This window comes from Crocodylus siamensis, chromosome 2, assembly GCF_052110815.1.
Source record: "Crocodylus siamensis isolate JL-2025a chromosome 2, ASM5211081v1, whole genome shotgun sequence".
NCBI classification, from domain to species: domain Eukaryota; kingdom Metazoa; phylum Chordata; order Crocodylia; family Crocodylidae; genus Crocodylus; species Crocodylus siamensis.
Genome location: NC_143396.1, coordinates 296,542,319 through 296,564,973, shown reverse-complemented (window position 1 = coordinate 296,564,973; position 22,655 = coordinate 296,542,319). Strand labels below are relative to the sequence as shown.

General features: G+C 47.2%; 1 long non-coding RNA gene across 1 annotated transcript; it reads left to right on the top strand.

Moving 5' to 3' along the window:
• The first annotated feature begins 504 nt into the window (after positions 1 to 504).
• On the top strand, positions 505 to 20,788 carry LOC149872441 (uncharacterized). The gene is made up of 6 exons (XR_016440627.1): positions 505 to 568; positions 7,400 to 7,455; positions 8,892 to 8,986; positions 16,263 to 16,367; positions 18,039 to 18,137; positions 20,405 to 20,788. It is a non-coding gene; the product is annotated as an uncharacterized LOC149872441 (long non-coding RNA).
• Positions 20,789 to 22,655: the final 1,867 nt, after the last annotated feature.

Here is a 22,655-nt window from a genome sequence, read left to right as displayed (position 1 = left end):
CTGGTTTCTTTCCTCTTTCTTTTGTTTGGCCCTTCCCCTTAATCTAGTCATTCTTTTTTCATTTGATTTTTTATTTGGTCCTGATGATGTCCATTCATTTCAAATGAAAGTCAGAGAGAAAGTGCAAGGGTTTTACATATCAGGAAGTGTGTGTGTGGGCGGGGGGCACAGCAATCTGCAGTGCCATTAGCTCCTGCTGCCCGAAACAGACTTAAGTCATATTAATAAGATGTCCGTGCAGAGGGCTGCGGAGGGCTGCAGGGTTATGGACCTTGGTGGTAATTTCTAGAAACCCAGACTTGCTTAGTTCCCAATTCGTGTCCTGAGCATGGCGCTGTAATTACTGTTGCCTTCTTGCGCACCAGAAAGCATGGCGCTCCTGCTTCCAGGTACTTAACCTTCCCCACCTTATTCATCAGCAGAATTAACAGAAGTTGGGGCTTGGGTTGAGAACTTCTGTGGAAATCTTCAGGGCTTCTCATATTTTTCTCTTTTCTCTACTAGACACCTTGTCCTTAACTGCTCCCCTCCGGGCTGCACGAAACAACGATCTGTTCAGGCAGCGCAGGTAAGGGAGAGATCCCCTCTCTTGCTAAGCACCAGGCAGGCTGCCCACTGCCTCTTTCGCACCTGCCTGTCTCCTGGCCTTGCTCAAAATCACCGTTCATTGGTTTCCAGGGGCAGGAAATTCCTCATTGACCCAGCAAACAATAAACTAATGACATAGATCATGTAATGGTGTACCAAGAGTCTGCCCCCCCCCAGTCTGATCCCTGCATGGGCATCTACAGGTTTGGCAAATTGCATTTCTAAATGCCCATTTCTGAGCTCTGCCAGTGTAAACAAGAGTGACCCTATTTATTAAGTTATTCCAGCACGCCATGACAGTGACTGAGCCTGTCGCTAGTGCGAGTGAAGCAGTGTTGTGTGAAGGACGAGTTGTAGGAGCGGGGGGTCTACATCTAATCCCAGCAGGCCAGAGCCCCGGACTGAGACGGATAAGGCCCTGGTACCTGCAGGTGGGATTGCCGACTGACAGCAAACATTTCCCATAGGCATTCGGGTCATTCTTTAGTTTTTGTTCCTTTATTTATGCTGGACATATTCCCTGGAGGTAGGGGCAGTGCTGCCGGCGGCACCTGCTGTTTCCGTCGGCCGTCCTTTCCCGGCCCATCCGGGCAGGTTCGACAGCTTAGAGCTGTGTCGGAGTTCAGTGTTTTGGGGTGAGATTGTCGATACTTGGTGTCCGCCGACACCTTACCCATCTGGGGGGAAATTGCAGGCAGAATGGTTCAGGTATTTCTGAGATCAAAAGTAAGGGAAAGTCACGTTGTGCCCACGATAAAATGCCAAGGCCCTTTATTCAGACAGCTGAAGCGCTGCTGTGCTTCGGAGCAAGGACTCGACAGGTAGCTGGGGGGTAGGAAAAAATCTGACCACGTTTGGCTCAGCTATAGGCCCCTAAAAAATCCCATTTTGCTGCTGGTGAGTGTGTTACATCCATCCCAGGTGCCCAGTCCACAGTGGATGTGATTCACTGCAGAGCTTGGCCCCTTGGCACAAGCTACAGCTCAGCTCTCTCAGCTCCGGACATCCCTGCTTCAGTGCCCGGGGTGTATTAGATGACAGGACAGTCACAGCAAATGCTCGGTAGAGCCTGGATAGCACGTCAGAGCTTCATCATCAGCAATGCTGTCCTTGCCAGACACGAGCCAGAGCAGAGCTGACGACAGCCTCTGTCGCGAGAACTTGACAGGGTCTCGGTGCCCAAAATGAGAGCGGGGAACCCGTGTCTCCTGTGCTGCCGCGCAAAGGCTACAGGGTTAAGAGTCAGACCAAAGGGCACAAGAGGCTGGCAGTGGCAAGGGAGGGAACTGGCAGCACATGCTGGCAGGCTACCGGGGCTGGAAGGAGTCACGTCTTGGTGGGGATGGGGAAAGAGGACTGTGCAGGCTAGAAACCCCCCAGTCTGGGTCCTGAAATAGAGGGAAAGATCTCTGGGTCTCCCCAGTCCTCTGCCATCGGGATGTATCCTCGACTCACCCTGCTTGAGTGCTTTGCAGTGTGCGTGCACATGGAGGATAACAGCTGGATACTGCAATCATGTGGCCAATACTTGTTTGGTGAATCTGCACCAGTCCTTCCAGAGAGCATTCAAGGCCTGAGGATCCAATGTCTGCATTTCATTGTCTTTTTAATTAGCTTAACAAGAAATGACATTAAAAATATATAAATAAACACCTTAGGAAATTAAACCCCAACACGATTAAACCCGAACACCGTTAAAGTTGTAAACTCAAACATAGCCCAGACATAAACCCTAATATTATTAAACCCAATGTTAAACCGCAATTAAACCCAGGCATAAACCCCAACACGATTAAAATTGCAAACTCAAACAGTCTGAAATTATACCATCATTCTGGTTGCTGTAAGTCACCTCCCATTTTGCTTTTGCTTTTGCATTATGCTGCACTCTTTGATGACATGGTCAAATGCTGCTTTTGCACAGGCAGTGCTCCAGGAGAGTCTGGCTCTGGGAGGGTGAAAGCAGCAATCTTTCAATCTCCACCTCATTTGTTGCAGGACTGTGTGTCATGAATACAGCAGGGATTAAAAGGAAGAGAAAACAAAATTTTAGATCACCTTTCATGATGTGCCACTGTCAGTTCAATGCACACAGTGAGACCACGAGTCTCTGGGAAAAATAGCGTGTGGTTATTTTTAATTCAAACGTACTGTAGCTCTTCGTAAATTCTGAGTGCTTGCTTTGCAACTTTACTAATGCTTTTCTACATTAAAAAAATATAAAATAATCCAGTGAGTGGGTGAAATAGCTATTCAAAAGCCTGTGAACCCTGGAAAGAGGTTGTAATTGTCAATTTTTGGGGCATAGACTCCAGCCTGCAGATACACTGTATTTTGTGAATTAAAAAAATGTTTGAAAATGCACAGGAAAGACAAGATTCAGCTCTCAGTACATCCATGCAATCCTATGATATGAGCAAAATGTCACTGACCAGCTTCACAAGCTAGAGACTTTGGGCCCAATTCTCCTTTGAGTCACAATAGTCAGGACAAAATGAACAAAGACTACTCTAAAAGGATAGGAGAACTCAGATATGAATGACCCATTTGATGGTACTAGGATGTATTTCCTTGTTATGCAATAACTTCGATGAGCGCTTCCCAGTGACTTGGCCAGAAATGTCTACAATGACCCATTTGAAAGCTGCTCCAGAGCTGGTGCCTGAAATGACAGCTTCGAAGGGAGCGGAGCGATGGGAAAGGGATGCCCTGGAGCGTTTACAGTAGTCTGGGGGGCTGCTCAGGTGCAACTGAGAGCAGTCTCTGTGAAGAGACCATTGTCATAGTCCAGCTGTATTTTTTTTCCCTCTAAAACTCTGATTTTAGAGCATATCGGTTGTGCCAGTGACTCATCCGACCTGGCCTTGAATACATTCTGCATTTCACCACGGACCAGCCTTGCTCCCCTTAGAAGTCCTATCTTAAAACATCCTAGCAATCACCAAAAACTGCAGATGTGAGACATGTAAGGCTTCATTTGCAAACAGCTTTTAAGAGCAGCATCCAGAGAAACAGTGCGTTTCAGCACGCTGTCTGCCTACACCCGTGACCAGTAAGCGTTTGTCCCAGGACACTGGTGCTTAATTGCGATTGAATGCTGTGGGGGAGGATTGAATTGCAAAGCAGCAAATGTCACTGGATGGTCCTTCCTACTCCGTCGGACCTGCGCATACAGCATGTCAGCACGTTACTACATGGAGACACAGCAGAAGGTATTTCCATAACCTTGGCATTTAGTACCAGCTTCCTCCATGCTAACCCTAGGGTAAAGTCTAGCTTGAGCACCACAAATTACCTGCCTTACCGTCCTGTTTCAATCTGCGACTCAGAGACGACCTTCTAGTTTATCATCATCATTATAGTAGCGCCATTGGCACCAGTGTAATTAGGGGCCAGTCTCTATTTCCACTATAAACCTTATTGTTCAGGGGTTTGCAACTCAGCTATTAGAATGAGCCCTAGGCGTCAACCTGGTGCATACTGGAAGAAGGTGTTAGTTCATCCTAATGCAATTGCACGTCGTTTGTAGTCCAACTTTGCGGCGTGCAAGATCTTACAAGCATCACCCTGGAAGCCCACAGAGAGTTACATCATACAAGGAAATCCTTTATATTTTGTGACAAATTGTTGAGGGTGTCTGGTAAACCTGATGCATTCAGAAATAATCTCTTCGGACAGCACTGCACGGAGCTGCGGAGTCTCCTTGCCTGTAACCTACAGCTATGAAGATTAGCTGCAAATACTTAACGAGGCATCCTCCTGGAGAGCCACAGCTCCAAGGGCCAAAAAGGAACAGGATGATCATCCAGCCCATCTTCCTGCCTGGGACAGGGACCCCAGGATGGGGGTTCCCTGGGTCTGTTCCTCTAGACATGCACCCAGCCTCAAGGCAAGGACTCCAAGTAGTGGGAAAGTTCCCCCTTCCTTGGGAAACAATCCTAACGGCTAATTTCTCTCTGTTAAATAAATGCCTGTCTGATTCCTAGCTTGGGGGCTTTTCCTATTTATTTCTGTCCCATGGCTCATCTTGCCAACTGGGTCTGAGATTGCAGTGAGCACCCGCCTGCTCCTGCGCTCCGGGGTTCCTGTCTGTAGCTTGCAGTCTCCACGGACGACAGGAGCAAACTCTGAGAGGCTCAGAAAGGCCCCGTGGGTGGGTTTCAGCATCTCTTGGTGCATGTGGTAGAGCTGTAGTGATGACCTGGAAAGGGTGAGGGCCTGTTTCGCTCTTCCCCGTCCATCTGTGGAGGATGTCAAAAGGAGCACAGAGAGCACATTCAAACCCGGCACCAAGCGTTGCCCCTTCAAAGCACTGATTTGCAAAGCACCAGCCAACATGATGAGCAGCACTGGGCCTTGTATCTTAGGCTCTTTTGCCGTTCATTGGCCACAGCCATCGCCATCAATAACCCATGTGGGGGCAGCAGCATTACAATAAAAGTGCTGAACTGAAGAGCTGCAGGACTTCTGCAGAAGCAGACTATTGGGAAAGCAAAACAGATGTGAAAACTCTTTCCCCTTTTCGCTGCTTCTCGGGCGGGGCAGGACTGCTTCTGCTTCTGGCTCAGCCTCGTGGCTCTTTGGTGGCCCCTGAAATGCTGATACCCAGTGAGGCCCAGGCTGAGCTAGCAGGTCCCGGTCACAGAGGTGGGCATTGCTGCATGCCATCTCTTGGCAGGGCCTTAGCGAAGCCCTGGAGCACACAGCAGTCTGGATGTCTCCCAAAGGCCCCTACATTGCCCTCAGGATCTGAGCATCTTGGAGTGGTCTGGCACATTTCTCCTCAGCCCACCCTGCTCTTGGTCTCCATTTCCTACAGGAAAACTTAGGCATAGGGCTGGGCTAAATGCCATGCCCAGGTCACACACCAGGAAACTGTGGCAGAGCAGAGGACCAGGTCCTCACAGCTCAGCCCCAGGTCAACACACCTGCCCCCACATTCTCATTAAGGGCCTGAGGGCAAAGGTGTGGTGTTTTTTGGTCCATGCCTTGCAGGATGTCCAATGAACAATTATAATGACCCATAGTAACAGCGCAATGGGCTTGCGCCTCATTGTGATGCCCCGTAGTGCACTGCCTGGGCTGTGAAGCCTTGTCCTACATGTACACATGTAAAACACGTGTGCATGCGCATGTATGCATTCATCAGCGTCACCTCACACCCTTTTCTCCTTGCAGCAAATCCTCCCATTGCGTCCAGCCGCTGATTCAAGCAGGTGCTATTTTCACGCTGCCCCAGCCGACCGCACGGCTCTGAAATGAAATGAAATGTCAGGTTGGAAGCTTTTTAGAGTGTGACCTTTTCCCCCGTTTTGCGGCTTTGCTTCACGGAGCCTAAAAATCCAATACTTCAGGTGATTTGCAGAGTTTAATTGATTTGCTATGAGGTCACGAAATACCTGACTTGGGGTTGGACACGGGTCATTTTTGTGGAAAGTAGCTGAGGTGGAGCTGTGTTTAATTTCCTTAGAAATGTGGTCAGGACTGCACCCCCGTCACCCTGTGTCTGCTGCCCACACGGGATAGGGAAGCTCCTGGTCACACGCCTCCATGGGGTCTCTACTTCATTACAGTTTAAGGATCTCCGTCATCCAGCAGCTCTGCTGATGGGCCCTCGTGGCATGGATGCCTGTACAGGGATGGCATCATTGCCTTACATGTCATCTACTGTTTGCAATCAGATGAATGCCATGTCCTCCTCTTGCTTGGCTTTGCAGGAGGCTGGGCCTCGGTTTGGATACCAGAGGAGTGCACATCTGCACACGTGTATGTACATGTGTGTGTGTCCAAGTGGTGCCATGGGTAAAAAGTCAGCATTATGAATCTTCACTGATTGAAGACACACTAGAGTTAGTCTGGGGCGTGCCCCCTGCTAACATCCCTCTTCCACTGGGCGAAGAAGGCGACCGGCATCCTGCGTTGCATAGGTAGAAGCGTTGCCAGTAGGGCAAGGGCACTGATTATTCCCATCCATGCAGCACTGTTGAGGTCACATCTGGAGCCCTGTGTCCAGCTGTGGGCCCCCACTACAGAAAGGATGCGGACAAGTCAGAGAGAGTCTGGTGGAGGGCAATGAAAATGGTTGTGGGGCTGGGGGACAGGACTGGTGAGGAGAGGCTGCAGGAACTGGGCAGTTGAGTCTGGAGAAGAGGAGACCGAGGGGGATTGAATAGCAAACTTCACCTCCCTGTCGGGGGGCTGCAAAGAGGATGGAGCTGGGCTGTCCTCAGTGGGGGCAGGTGACAGGACAAGGAGCAATGGGCTCCAGCTGCAGCAAGGGAAGTTGAGGTTGGGTATTAGGAAAAACTTCCTCACTAGGAGGGTGGTGAAGCACTGGAACAGGTCACCCAGAGAGGTGGTGCAGTCTTCATCCCTGGAGGTGTTTAAGACCCGGGTAGACAAAGCCTTGGCTGGGATGATGTAGTTGGGGCTGGTCCTGCTCTGACCAAGGAGTTGGACTAGATGTGACCTCCTGAGGTCCCTTCAACCTTCATTGTCTATATTTCTATGACTGTTTCAATAGGGAGAGGTAGTTAACCATGTTAGTACAAGTCACGCAGAAGGCAGGGCAGAAATGCACCTTATAGACGCACCTTTTATCCTATTGCCTCTATTCATTTTTTGTGACCCCTTTGCCTCTATGGGTTTATTACTTGTTTGCTTCTCTCAGCACTACCCTCTTCCTACTCTCCCCTTTCTTCCATATCTTTTGCATTCAAATTGCTCTCTCTGTTAGCTGCTTGAAAGGGACAGGCACAGAGCAGTCTATCAAATAAAGTGGTCTCAGGCTCACAAAATATTATTTCAACAGTCATCCCGTCTTCATCATTGCATGGAGAAGAATGGAGCAGGTACCACCCCTCAGAGGTAAGGTTTTAGCTTGTTTGCAAACTTAGGCAAGTGCTGCTGCACTAGTTGTATGTGTGCTTAAGATTTCCTTAGCATCTTGGTTGGTTTCCAGGGCCCAGCTATTTGTTTCAAAATCTCACCTGCCCCTATGTTTGCAAAGTCCAATTTTTCACCATGAAGAGAAGAAGGGCCATGTCCATAGCCTGTATGACTTGTCCCTGGGACCTCATTTAAGCCCTTTTGCATGAACATCTCAGGGTCTGGGTAGAAGAGGAAGGCAGTGGGAGTAGGGAATAGGTTGGTATCAGCAACTCTTTGCAGCACAATTCCCTCCAGTCCTGGTAGATACCACTGTGAAGAAAGTCATGGAGAGCGTATACCCTACCTGCCATATTGCACGGGCGTGACAGACCGTAGGGGCTCCGAGATGGTAACATTTGCAAACAATGGTCTTTTTTTTATTCGGGAGGAAGTGAAACCATGGAGGAGTTGATTTGTCTCCGTCACAACCTTATTGTTCGGTTCTTTGGGCTGCTGTGGCGTGGGTTCGTTTCTCACGCAGCTGCCTTATCAGAAGGTTTGTTCCCTGGGCTCCCTTTTTTCTGCTTTTCTAAAAATCAGGTCAGGAGTGATTCCCTCTGCAGCACTGTTTGCATAACGCCGCCAGAACCCATGAGAAAATAGAGTTTTATTACATACGAGTTAAAGATTATGGATGTTTCTGCCATGAGGCATGTGACCTAGAGGCAGGAAAGCGATCTTCCTCCAGAATAGTCTAATGAAGGAGCCTGTCCATATTGTTATTTTTAATGCTTATCATCAAGTCATAATAATATGTAACAGTAACATTTATTGGCCTGGGACACGTTCATTCTTGGAGAAAAAGCAACAAACAACGTCGGGGCTGACAACCGTTCTGGAGCAGAAATAATTGGAACAGTGGGTCAAACAAAATATGCAAACCTTGTAGACACTCCCCGAAGGGACTCATGTAAAGAAAAATAAGTCATTGGTAAACAGAAAGCTCCCCAAATTGGGTGTCTTTATACCAAGGTAGTAGAAGCACTGAGGGGTTCCTCTCTCTAGTTATCTCTCTTTTTAATGAGCACCTTGTAGCTGTGTTCGCAGCACTTCAATCCCCTGAACTAGCTGAGGTTTTGCATGCTGCACAAAAATAGCTCCCTGATTTCAGTCTCTCCTTCCATTGCTGCCACCTATGAAGTTTTTCTTTAGCTGGGTTTATTCCATTGACCCAGAAAACTTCTTCCAGATATTGTCTGAAAGGCATCTCAAGCACCAGTACAACATGTGGCTCAGTTATGTGCGGGGCAGATGTGTTTAAACAGAGCACCGCTAGGCTGGACATAGCTACCAGCTCTGCAAAACAGGCGCATACAGAGGATTTTTACACGGCACACCTCTTTTCTGTTAAAATGGCTTCACTTGTATTACAGTGCACGCATCGTTCCATCGTTTCACATTTAGAAAAGGCGGCGTATGAGAAGCCGGACACCTGGAAGTCCACTGCGAGGAACACGTTTGCAAAAATGTAAGTTGAGCTTTGCTTTCTTCGATGCAAGTCCCTTTGAACTTTGCTTTCTAAAAAGAATCAAGCGTATTGTTTTTTAAATGCATACTGTTAAAAAACAGCCCCGCTGCTTTTCCTTCTTAATTTAAGCCAGTTGTTAGAAATTGAAATGCAACACTTCCAATGTTAAGGCCCAAGAACATTATTTTTTTTTCACTTCTGGAAGATCAAGGAGATGCTTTTCTCTGGGTTATAACATTTGTTGCTGACAAAGCAGTGATGAATATTGGAGGTGTATCACACAACAAAGATGTTTTGCAACCATCGTTTCCAGCAGTTTTAGTTTCGGTTATGGTGTGCTGCTTTTCTTCCTGGAAACCAGAGGTCCTTGGCTCTTGGGAGGTTGGTCATCTGACTCTTGTTTCTCAAAGCATTCAGCCATTGCATGAAAACAGGAAAAATAAGAGAGGCCTTTTCTCAGCCTACCAGCGCTGCAGCTGCACTCGCCTCTGCTCTCCATGGCCACAAAAACAATGCATTGAGCCAACCAAGCAATTATAATTCAGAGTTTCCATGGATATTGTTTCACTCAGTCACAATGTTTCCTAGATTACTTACTTAGATGAAAGAAAGCGTTTTACTCAATATCCTAATGGTCTATAATAATATCCTACTGGCCATCCGAGGCCCACCTGAAGAGCGTGAGTGAAAATGAGAAGTGTTCACATAATAATTACCAGCCCGAGTGCCCAGCCCTACACTGATGCTCGCCACACGTACGGGGCCAGCAGCTGTGACGTACCACTGCGGGTGGTGGTGTGGGCAGGTGGTTGTGTATAAGTGTGGTCTGGGGTTTGCACAGCAAAGACAACGGTCATGTCCCTGCTCGTGGGAAGATGATGAAGATGCTGGTGAAGGGCCAGGTCTGCTGCATCGTTGTGGGTGCTTCACTCCATCCTGCCCCTTTGCTACAGCTGTGCCGCTGCGTGTGCTAGCAGCAGAGACGCAGGGCGACGAGCCAGGGGACCGGAGCCATGCTGAGGCTCATCACAGGCCCCCGGGCGATCCCGTCAAAGAGCTCAAGCACTGGGAGGAGCTGCTCTGAAGGATTGCTGGGAGCAGGACCTGGTGAAGCCCTCATCTATACCAGCTGATTAGGAGAAGAAACTGTTCAAATTCACAAACTCCGTCCCTCCTTCCACAGCCATGGACTCCAGAACCATTTATCTGAGGTCACAGTTCTTTCCAAGCCAAAAAGTTGGAGCGTACCAGCACACCAATGCTAAGGGCCTTCAGGGTATCATCCCACACTGAGTATCAGCCCACGAGTATGAGTATCAGCCCATCACCTAGGGTATCAGAGTACCCGGGCAACTCATCCATAACTCCTACTGCGGGGAATAACCAGCCTTGGCTATGAGACCTAGATACAGGGTGGTGAGCAAATAGATTGGGCTTAGTCCATGGCCCTGCCCACAGCAAATGCTGCTTCCCATCAGCCAGCACTCACCGTTATGGTATCGTATTAACTCGGTGTCATGGTCCACCTGTAACTTGTCTTTGAGCAAGTACCTGACATTCTCCATTTTTTAATGGCGCCAAACTTCTTTTCTGGAGAAAAACAGGGACATGATTGTGGTTGTATGAAGGGTCTTTTCCAGAGACCATGACGATTGAGAAATGAAAGTCCACATTTTCAAACTCTGGTGCCTAAAGTTAAGCTCCAAAGGAACATGGTTCCCGGCTAAGACCATTTATGGTCCGATTTAAGTTTTGCACTTTGCTGTTCACCCTCATTTAATACAGTTAATAAACAACACTGGAGTTCTGGCATAGACACTTGGGGCATCCCAGTGACAGACTCCTCCTGGGAAAGCACATGGTGCATTGCTGCCTTTTAGCCAGCAGCTAACCCAGGAGATGGCTGCACATGCCACCCGATGACGATGTGCTTTCATTTGAATCATTCTGCTTACATAATATCCGAGTGTTGAAATTAAGTGGTGTTAATAGGCTCTTATCAAAAACCTTGTGGAATTTCTCAAGTACTTTACTGTTTCTCTGCATAAAGCCTGTTTGTGGCATATGATGATATTGAAATCTATCTAATCTATGCTAAAATACTTATCACCATGGTATATAAGCACTGTGCATGGATTGGAAGCCGTGAGACTGCCTGGGGGATTCTCTAAAGCTTACTTAAGTATTTAATGTTGATGTGATGTGATTCCAGTGAGCTGAGAGAGAGGCAAAGAGGCATTAGACACTACTCAGAATTATACAAAGGACGCCAAAAGATCGATATTAGAAAACAGTAGCTACTGATAAAGATGAAGCCAAGGATTTGGAAACGAGAGAGACTTTTTAAGTGTCTGCTCTGAGGAGCAGAAGAGACACAGAGAGGAGCTGGGAACCAGCACTTGAGTCGGATGCTGGCTGCAACCTGGACGCAGGTCTGTCTCTGGCACCCCAGACGACTGCATCCCGCTCTGCCCCGCGGCGTGCGGGAACGGCGCTCCCTCTGACAGCCCCACGGCCCGATTGCTGCACAGCTGCAGAGCAGAGCCGGGGCAGAGGTGAGGAGACCTTGAACACTATTTGTAGGCTGGCAATGCCAGGAAGAAGTTTGTGGCATGCAGCTGTGTGCACCTCCAGGATTTCCTGGCCCACAGAGAGGACAAGAGCCTGCTGCTTGTTCCCAGCAAGGGAGTAACTCCTTCTGCTCAGCTGGGCCCTCAGCCGTTAACAAGGAAAGACTCCTGCTTGCCGGGACCTGTTCTACTCGGGGATTTCTGGAGCGTTTGAGCTTCTCTGATTGCCCCTTTCCACTACCGGTGCCAGGGGGGTTAAGTCTCCCCACAGGCACTGGGTGTTGGCTACAGCCCAGGCTGGGGACTTTGGTCCCAGCAGGAGCATTGGCACAGCCAAATCAATGCTGTCTAGGGGGTCTTCCCCCTACGCTCAGGGTCAGACTGATCCCCTACCCTCCATCAATGCTGACCTCGTGAAGGAACACCTTGAGAAGCTGGATACCTTCAAGTCAGCTGGCCCTGACAACCTGCACCCCAGGGCACTCAAGGAGCTGGCGAGCGTCATAGCCCAGCCCCTGGCACGGGTCTTCGAGAGCTCCTGGCGCTCTGGTGTCGTGCCCGAAGACTGGAAGAAGGCCAATGTGGTGCCGATCTTCAAGAAAGGGAGGAGAGTGGATCCGGCTAACTACAGGCCCATTAGCCTGACTTCTATCCTGGGGAAGATCTTAGAAAAGTTTATTAAGGAGGCCATCCTTGAGGGACTGGCCCAGGCTAACCTGCTAAGGGATAGCAAGCACGGGTTTGTTGCGGGTCGGTCTTGTTTGACCAATCTCATTTCCTTCTACAGTCAGGTGACCAATTACCTGGACAAGGGAGAAGAGAGTGATGTCATATATCTTGACTTCCAAAAAGCCATTGATCTGGTATCCCATGGTCACCTCTTGGCCAAACTGGCCATTTGTGGCCTTGGCTCCACCACGATCCGCTGGCTGGGAAACTGGCTCCGTGGTCAGACCCAGAGGGTTGTGATTGATGGCAGTCACTCATCGTGGTGCCCTGTGACCAGTGGGGTCCCTCAAGGCTCTGTCCTGGGACCCATCCTGTTCAACATCTTCATTAACGATGTGGACACTGGAGTCAGGAGTGGACTGGCCAAGTTTGCCAATGACACCAAACTTTGGGGCAAAGCATCCACACCAGAAGATAGGCGGGTGATCCAGGCTGACCTGGACAAGCTCAGCAAATGGGTAGACGAGAACCTGATGGTGTTTAACACCCAAAAATGCAAGGCTCTCCACCTTGGGAGGAAAAACCTGCAGCACCCTTATAGGCTTGGCAGTGCTACGCTGGCTAGCACTACAGAAGAAAGAGACTTGGGGGTCATCATTGACCACAAGATGAACATGAGCCTGCAATGCGTTGCTGCGGCTAGTAAAGCGACCAAAATGCTGGCGTGCATCCATAGATGCTTCTCGAGCAAATCCTGGGACGTCATTCTCCCCTTGTACTCGGTCTTGGTGAGGCCGCGGCTGGAGTCCTGCATCCAGTTTTGGGCTCCACAATTCAAAAAGGATGTGGAGAAGCTTGAGAGAGTCCAGAGGAGAGCCACGCGCATGATCAGAGGTCAGGAAAACAGATCTTACGACGACAGGCTGAGAGCCATGGGACTCTTTAGCCTGGAAAAGCGCAGGCTCAGGGGTGATCTGATGGCCACCTATAAGTTTATCAGGGGTGACCACCAGGATCTGGGGGAACGTCTGTTCACCAGAGCGCCCCAAGGGATGACGAGGTCGAACGGTCACAAACTCCTGCAGGACCGCTTCAGGCTGGACATAAGGAAGAATTTCTTTCCTGTCCGAGCCCCCAAGGTCTGGAACAGCCTGCCAGCGGAGGTGGTTCAAGCAGCTACATTGAACACCTTCAAGAGCAAATTGGATGCTTATCTTGCTGGGATCCTTTGACCCCAGCTGACTTCCTGCCCTTTGGGCAGGGGGCTGGACTCGATGATCTCCCGAGGTCCCTTCCAGCCCTGATGTCTATGAAATCTATGAAATATACCCCCTGGTCAAATTGGGATGAACTGGGGTGGGAGTTGTCTTCCTCTGTAGCACAGGTACAGTCTCTACCTGACACCTCTTGGGCATCTATAGGCATGTGTTGGGGTGGCAGGTGCTTTAATTAGAGCGATTCTGAGAGTCCTAATTAGTGTGCTGCAACAGCCTCTGCATCATACGCATTCAGCATCCCCACATTTTAAAATGGTGGCAGGGGCGCTTCAACTAAAGCTTGTTCAACAACCCTTAGTTAAAATGCCCCCCGTTGCTGTTCTGAAATGTGGCAACGTTGAATGCAGGTGACACGGAGGCTGCTGGAGTGCACTAATTAGGACAGTTCAGCAGACTCGATTGAGTCTTCTCCAATCTTCTCCGCGTGTTAATTCGGATGTGTTGGAGCAGAGGTCTGCCATGTATATAGGTGCCTCAGGAGCATATATCGACAACAGTTCATAGCAGCAGGATGTTGGCTGTGTGGTTCCCCTGCTTTACCCGTGGCAGGTTTGGGTGTTAGGTCTGTGTTGTGTCAGGGTCAGTCAAAGGTTGTCTTATGTAGAGTTTATATTATGGTTGTATGGGATGATTTGGACAGGGTTGATACTACCTCAGGCAGGGGCTGGGGTCCCTTCCAGCCCCCTGTTCTGTAACTCTGTGACATCCGGAGCGTCTGTAACTCCAGCCAGCTTCTGCAAATTTTGTCAATCTCTTTTTGGCTCCAGCAGGTCAATTTGCTCCATTTAAGGCGAAGAGTGAGACTGAACATTTCCAGACTCCTGGCCTGTTGCAGTCTGCTCATAGCAGCTTCTGTACGTGTGAGTTTTGGTGCAGTTGGGAAACCTCCCCTGTCACCTCCGCAGTAGATCTGCCACAATCAGGTCGACATCCCACCCCCCCGGCCGTGTGCAGGAGGTGGGTGCCTCCGTGTGAAGCTGTCCCCAGCTCTTGCACACCCACATTTTATTTCCATTTGATTAGCAACTTTACCTTTGCACGACATGGAAGAATCACAGACCCAGGTATCACACCCCACATTCGTGCGAGTAGCTTTTGTGATTCATATTTTAAGGTACAATCTGACTCAGCACTTGTTCCTATAAAAAAAAATAAAGGTGGATCTTAAAATACACAGGTTGCCTGGAGGAGTTTAAAAAGCTTGACACTCTCTCTTTCTCTCTCATTTATTTATTTATATTTTTCCTGAGAGATTTTTCCTTCCTCATGTCTTCCAGTCTTTTCTCCTCATGGAAGCAGCAATATGTAGTCCTGTCCTTGCAGTATGTTGGCTATGCAGAATATGGTTCAGCTTTCAAGCACATCCTGAAGTTTATATATATAAATGAATGATTCCCTGACATTTCAGTGACAAGGTTTTACATGAAATCTTTGCTGTCACCTTCCCTGCACTCTGTGCAAACGCAGTTTCATTTGCATCTTGCTGAACAGCTTGATGCTCTCAAGCACAGCCAAATGCGCAACAAGCCACCCGATACTGTGACAGAGATGCAAAGAGGAAGCTGAGGGGAGAAGGGCTCCTTTCCATTCCTCCCCAGTTATCTGGTTACGGTTCAGCCCGAGAAATACACAACGTCTCATTTGGTTTCATGTAGGCACAGGAGCAGAGCAGAAAGCGCACTGGCACCGGCAAGCGCAACCCCACCAGATTGCTGTCAACAGAGCGATGCCAAGATGCATGTCCCCAACAGGTGCTACTAATAATGAAGACTCTCTCTCTCTTTTTATTAAAAAGAGCATTAAAGCAGGGAGGTGGAGGGTCATCCTTCCTCTTGCTTCCCTTTCTTATGAATCTGTTGCTGTTCATTTACAAGTGTAGGATGTCACGACCCGCAGGCATGTCATAGGTGTGTGCTGGGACTGGGACGTTCAGAGCAAGCAAGCAGTAGCAGTAAGAGCAAACAGGGTGTTGTTCATCATGCTTTTATGTGCTCCAAGGAAAAGTCAAAGGAGTTATTAAAAGCAATAGGAAATAAAATATAAAAACAAATGCATTTGAGACTGGGGAACAGCATAGGGAACTTCGTCTGGGACTTCCACATTACATTTGGAGCTAATGCAGAATTGCCTATTTCCTTTTCTCCCTGTTTTTTATTTGCAAAAGTTTTTCAGTTTTCTCCTCTGAATGCAATATTAACATCTTAATCTTCTCTAAAGGCACCTTTGTCTTATTTCATCTTCACATCCAGTTCAGAGTCAGTGAAGCAGTGAGGAAAGGAAGATTTACAGGAAAAACTGTTTATAAATTTTTAGACAAGAGTGTCTATTGAGCTCTCACATGACAGTGTTATAGGGTATTTACAAGGAACCATGGCCAGCTAATTATTATTTCCTTGGCCGGAAAGTATAGACTGAATTCTCTATGCTCTCTCCATGTCGTTGCCCATGGCACCAAAATGATAGAAATGATCATTTGTCTTGCAAAATAATAGAAAAATCCTAAACAAATGAATATATCAAATATTTGGGAAGGCAGGTGGTGCTGACAAGAGTTTGGGTTGGTCAGATATGACTGTCTGGGCTAGCAAATGCCCAGATGTGACAGAAGGGTTGTGGCTGAAGAAGATACACACATTATTGTGAGGGGAAATACAGGAGTCATGGCATGGAAAACTAAGTAGCAACTGTGCATGGAGATTAACTCCAAAGGAATTGCTGGGACCGGAGCAAGAAGATGCAATAATATTTTACTCTTTATAGGAGACACTTTAGAGCTGGATGTTAAGAGATCATCTGTTTACATTAATAAACTGCGGCATCATTTACAGCCTCATCCGGTGTCTCTGCATGCTGACCCCGCTGTGGGTAAGCTGATCTTGCAATTAGTGATTCTGGGGTTTTGGAGGGGGTGGGCTGGGGGGGAGGGGAGGGGAGGGTACATCCTTGTTTCCAATGAAGTGAACGAAGCAAGATCGTTGCACTGTTGATCTTGCCTCTCTCGATCAGTCCCGTTTGTCTGGTATGTTCCCATCTAAGAAACACATCTCAGGCTGCAAGGTGCCATATGGTCCCAATTTCAGTACAGGCGAGCACAGCGAGACCAGCTGCCGCTGGCTCCAAATTATGATGTCACCTAAAAAGGCAGTGCCTTAACCCTGCTTTCTGGCATGCTGCTCGTAGCAGGGCTGCGCAAGGAACTGAGGCCTGCTCCAGGGATGAAACGAAGGTTTCTTTTAACTGGGAAACAGGTGGTCATTTTTCTCCTTTGGCATTTTACAGCTGAGTTGTGTGAGAGACATCCAGCAGTAGCCCTGGCCATAGCAGATACCTTGAATTAAAGTGCATCCCAGGTGCCTTATCAGTGAGCTTTGACTCCCACACTCTCTGATCTTTAGGGAAAAAAACTTATAAGTAGACCGCAAGGTCCTTGTGGCATTTCTGATGAAACCAGTTTCCATTGCTCATAAACCTGAAGTTTACGATTCTATTACTCATCAGTTTGGAGTTGCTCTGAACACGAAAATAATACAAGTTAGGGACAGAATTTACACCAATCATTTTGATGTCAGCAATAACACCCTGTCTTATTTCCTTACAACATAAAATTTTATGTTTGTGCCATTAGGCTTACTGTACAGGAAACTGCTAAAGCTAAGCCTCGCTAATAAACAGACGCATGATGTGAACATTAATGCCTTCAAGCAGCTGCTTTTAAGCTTAGCTTTGCATAAAGCTAGTCCGTTCACACCAAAGGTTCTTAAAAATAACTGTGCCAAAGGAGATCAGCCAAAACTATTAGTCCTTCACACATAAAAGTTTTTAAATAAAGACACATTCTTAATTAGCCTAACAATTAATTGTATATGTCAGAGGTACAAGAGCAACAGTCGGAAATGCCAAATGTACGGAGCTTTCAGAATTCCTGTTTAATCGTCTAACCCCTGGCTAATTATTTTAGTAGTTGCTATGTCATTAATTTAGACAGAATCCTGGAAAGCAGAGAAGTAACGATAGCCTTCCGCAAGTATTATGCAAGTTTGAAATAAAACAAAGCAAAACCCAGAAAGCCTCTCTTTTCATGACTCGTGCAACATAACACCAATGACTCTGATCCAAAACTATTAGAATTAGAAAACCAATATAAACATCATGTTTTCCGGCTTCCACACCCCGCAGAAAATAAAAATGTCCCATTTTTGTTGTTTCCAAGGCAAAACGTGATATTAATCTAAAAGTGATAGGGTTGCCCGAGATAAATACCTCCAATCATGTTTTACAAAATAAGAAATCAATTGCACACATCTAATAAAATGAACAAAATGAATATGGAGCAGGTCACTCAGAGGACAACAAAGTGATCGGGAACAGCCAATGTGGATTTATCAAGAGCAAGTCATGCCTGATCAACCTGATTTTCTCCTATGACAAAGTGACAGAATTTATGGATGTGGGGAGAGCAGTGGATGTGATATACCTTGACTAGCAAGGCCTTTGACACTATTTGCCATTACATTGTCAATATTTCTTCTTTGGCAGCCATCACTCTCAGGAGACTGTGGAGACTGCATCTTTGATGGGTTACCAGGAGCAGTTGGATGCAAGTGAGGACCAGTGATCCCAAACCACCTTAACAAGGTGCTGCTGTTCTACCCTTCCTCAGGCATCCCATACACCTCATTGTTATTATTAAGCTTAGGAAATACAGTCTAGATGAATTTATCTAAGGTGGATATATAATTGGTTGGACCTTCGTTGGATATTAAGACCTTTCTCACTATGAGGGTGGTTAAGTATTGGAGCAGATTACCTGGAAAAGTTGTGGAAACACCACCCTTGGAAATTTTCAAGAGCAGGATCAAATGATGATGCCTTGAGCAGGTGTTGGATTAGATGAACAATCTGTTTAGTCTATGATTGTAAGACTATTATGCACTCTTGAAGAAGTTGTGTTAGCCCCTGTGGGCACATCCACATGTGCAATTAGTGTTTTTTGGCTTTACTGTGCAGTAAACTAATTTACTGCACAGTAAGTGCCTGCACATGTAGACAGTGACCCTTTATGGTGCAGTAGATCAGTCTATCATGCAGTAAAGCATCTCATGTAGACATGACCCGTGAAATCTCTTTGGCATTAGGATTCCAAGAAGGAAAAAGGACATTCCTTAGAGCCAAGCGGTATTGAGCACTGAAATTTTTTGAGAACAGAAAAAACAGAGTAGATGAAACTAAAGAAGTTTGTGGAAACTGGTTGCTTTTGAGAAGTGGTGGCACAAACATAAAAGAAGGTGGTTAAGCTCAGCCATCTTGGAAGTAGGAAACCCAGGTCCAAAGCTCTCATCTGGCTGCTTTAGACATGTTTGTCTGCAGTCTGGACTGGAAAGCCAGTCACTTTTATAGACCTTGCCAAAATATCGATCAATATATACTGCTCACACACAGGCTTTGCTGGTCAGAGTAGGGCTGATCTGCAAACCTGACTGATCCGTGAACTCCTTACATATGCAAAGCTTGGTATGTGGGCAAGCTGGGTGCTCCTGCCAGGAGATAGGAAAGGGAGATGGCTGTTCAAGGTGTAGGAGAGTCCAGTGCCTGCGTGATAAGACTAGAACAGGAACATGAAGGTCAGGATGTGAAATGAACCCATGGTGCAGGGTGGTTTGAGACCTTCAAGATACAGATGGGATGAAATACATCATTTGTTTCAATGACTGACTAAAAGGAGAGTTGGAAAGTATGGGAACTTCGTAGTGGCCTTGGGGAGCCATCATGGTGTTGTGTCAACTACCTTGTCACAGATACAAATGCCTTAACTCCTGGTCTGATGCACCTGCTAAGCCAAACTATGTTAGGGCTGGGCTTGTAGACAATAAGCCTGGCCAAATCTTGGCCACCAAACCCAGCCTGTGGTTTTGGGATCTGACTGGGGTTGAGATCTCCTGGCTGCGACATCATTGACGCTGCAGCTTCTGAGACTTCAACACTGACAGCACATCGACAACAACGGCACTAGTCACACCCGATGACAACTGCTTCTGGTGCAAAGAATACCAAGCGATTTATCCAAAGCCCTTGAGCTCCAGCAGGAAGATGGATCTCACATAGGAAAAAAAAGCCAATACTCTAGAGAGACATTTGTTATTTGGCAAAAAGGGGGTTGAGCCTCAGGTGTGAAAGCAGGGACTCCCGCCTGCTACCAGGGCACTCTAGCAACTTGCATAGTTCTCACTCCTGGGGGTGTGGTTTGGGGGGAAAAAAAATTACTAAAGATCTCTTTCTTTTTTTTTCCCCTGAGGAATCAAAACAGTTGCAAACACTTTGATATTTTTCACAAAAAAAAAAAAAAAGGACTTGTTTCTTACTGGCCAGGCCTAGTATTTCTTGTGAACAATGTTATATAGCTTTGGATGATTCCAACTCAATATTTAAGGATTCCAGGTGAGCATCTGGGAACTCCTGAGACTGTGTACTACTACTTGGATTGTTTTGAGTTTTTCTGGTCATAGACGCTGGCCAATTTATATAAATCAAAGAATCACAGACAACAAGGGCTGGAAGGGAGCTCAGGAGGTCACATCTTGTCCACCCCCTGCTCCAAGCAGGACCAGCCCCAACTACATCATCCCAGACAAGGCTTGGTGTACCCAGGTCTTCCAAATCTCCAGTGATGGAGAACTCATCACCTCTCTGGGTAACCTGTCCCAGTGCTTCAACACCCTTCTCGTGAGAAAGTGTTTCCCAATACCCAACCTAAACTTCCCTTGCTGCAACTTGAGACTTAGAATAATAAAGATAAGTTTATATGCTATATATGGCTGTATCTCTTGGAAGAATGAAGACAGCAAGCTGGAGTTCGTATTGGAAAGCCCTGCTTGTAATATCTTTGGCTTCCTACTTTGTTACAGGCACTACAAGGCAGTAAAGACCATTTCCATGCCATCTGCTTAGAGTGGAGCTTCTCATCTGAACTCCTCTGCCTGGTGAAGGAACTCCTCATTTCCTAATTGCTGGATTAATGTTTTGAGCTTGCGAAGTTAAACAGAAGCAGGAATAGGCCGTCATTCAGAGACCGAGCACAATGAGGCAGCTGCAGATCCAACCCTGCCACTCAGTTCTGCCAGGCAGAAACAGTGTCATTCCCACTGCAATTTGAAGCAATTGTGGCATTGATTCATCATTTTCAACCCATTTGTGTTCATGCACTTGTTTTGCAAACACAGGAAAGCAAATGGTGTTTATAGTAGACATGCATGCACGCATGCATACACCCTGCTCCCCACCCCCACATGTACACGTGGAGCACATACGGAAAACCAAGTGGTGCTCGCTGTTCTGCTCTCTCTCGTCAGTGGTGATACGCTGCTCAGTAAAATAAAATCTTCATGCTTCTTGCCATTTTGGTTGGGGGGGATTATTTAAACTTGATCTTTTAAATAACCATCCCCAGTATCTGAGTCCTGTCATCTTTTGCAAACTGTAATTGGCTTTACCAAGTTAGAGGGTTTATTTATTAATTTGGTGGGAAGGATGGGTCACAAGAGAGTGCATGAAAAGACTGCAAATGTTTTAAAACATCCTATTCGTGCTGATGCAATGTCTCACGACTAAACTCTATCTTATAAAAAGTTTGAGGTCCATAGATTGGTGCTGAGTGAACTTTCAATTACCAGAACAGGCATCTTAGAAATGATTTAAACTTTGAGTGAAATATAATAGTATAGCCACTAAAAAAAAAAATGTTTTGAGTGGAACCAAGACTAACATGCAAATAATTCTCCTTATGTGTCCCTGCCAATCCTGGAGCAAGGACTAGGTCTTCCCTTGGGGAAGAATGATCTTATAATGGGCCAGATTCATCCCCTCAAGGCAAAATGTGGAGACATTTCCTGTCAAAGCCCTGCTGGAACGGGTTCTGCCGAGTGGTTGTGTGAAAGGAACCAATTGAAATGACTGCAGTACGACCAAACAGCCAACTAGCTGATGCTGGCCCCTATCCTCACACTTACTGGGCATATCTACACATGCATTAATGTGCTGTGGTTACTGCAAATTAAATTTAGTACCTGTAATAATAGGTACTAACTAAATGCAGTAATCTGTGCTAGTGTGCAGTAGTGCCGGCACATACTTTTAAGTGACGCTAATATGCAATAGGCTAATTCTACCAGGTATTAGTGCAGTCGCACAGCTTTCGCCACAATGTGCTAATGCACAATAGAATTAGTCTACTGCACATTTAGCATCTCGTGTAGACACACCCAATGAGTACGTACTTTGTTGCTGGGGATCAGGTTTCTACCGTATGTGTTACATACATGCAACAAGTCAGGGACAGACTGAGTTAAGAGATGCTCTGCAATTCATCTGGCACGTTTGTTGGGGGGAGTGGGGAGAAATCCAGAGTTTTCACAGGTAGATGCAATGACATTTTTGTGCAGGTGCAGTATACATCAACTCGTTTCTGCTTGGTCAACAAATGTTACAACATATTACAAAGGAGAGGATGGTACTAAATCCTGCGTTTCACAGTTCCCCTTACAAGCACGCTCCCAGCCTTTAATTTCTTTTATTAAAAAGAGCTCTAAGACCTCCATGGTTTTCAGAAAGAGATGGGGATAGCCCTGGATCTGAGCAGAAGTATGACTCCTTTATAGGTTGCTAAAAACCAGCCCCTACCACCTGTCTTGTGCTGGGAGTATTGTGCCTGAACCCAGCTTGCATCCACTGCACCCCAGAGATCTTCATGCCCATCATACTCCCCAGCCCCACCTGCTGTGGGAAAGCAGGATGTGGCAGGAAGCCACCTTTGCTTCTCCCCAAAATCTCTGCCCTGTGACAGTGTGATGAGGATGGGCCCAGCAAAGGAGACACACATCTACCCTATCGCTTTAAGTAACCTAAGCTGACTACAGTCCTGAGGGAGGGGGGACCGGCTCCCTCTGCCTACGGGACTGGTATCACCTACCTGGGTGAGGGGCATCTACCTGGGGGGCTGGAGTCTGCCCGGCAACTAGTGATGTATTTCAAATTGGTTGGCCAACAGCCAACAGGTGCTGGCCTCCATTGGACCAGGTGAACGAGGTCACAGGGGCTATATAAGTTACGACTGCCCAGGAGGAGGGGGCAGCAACCATGTGGGGGGGCTCAGACTTAGAG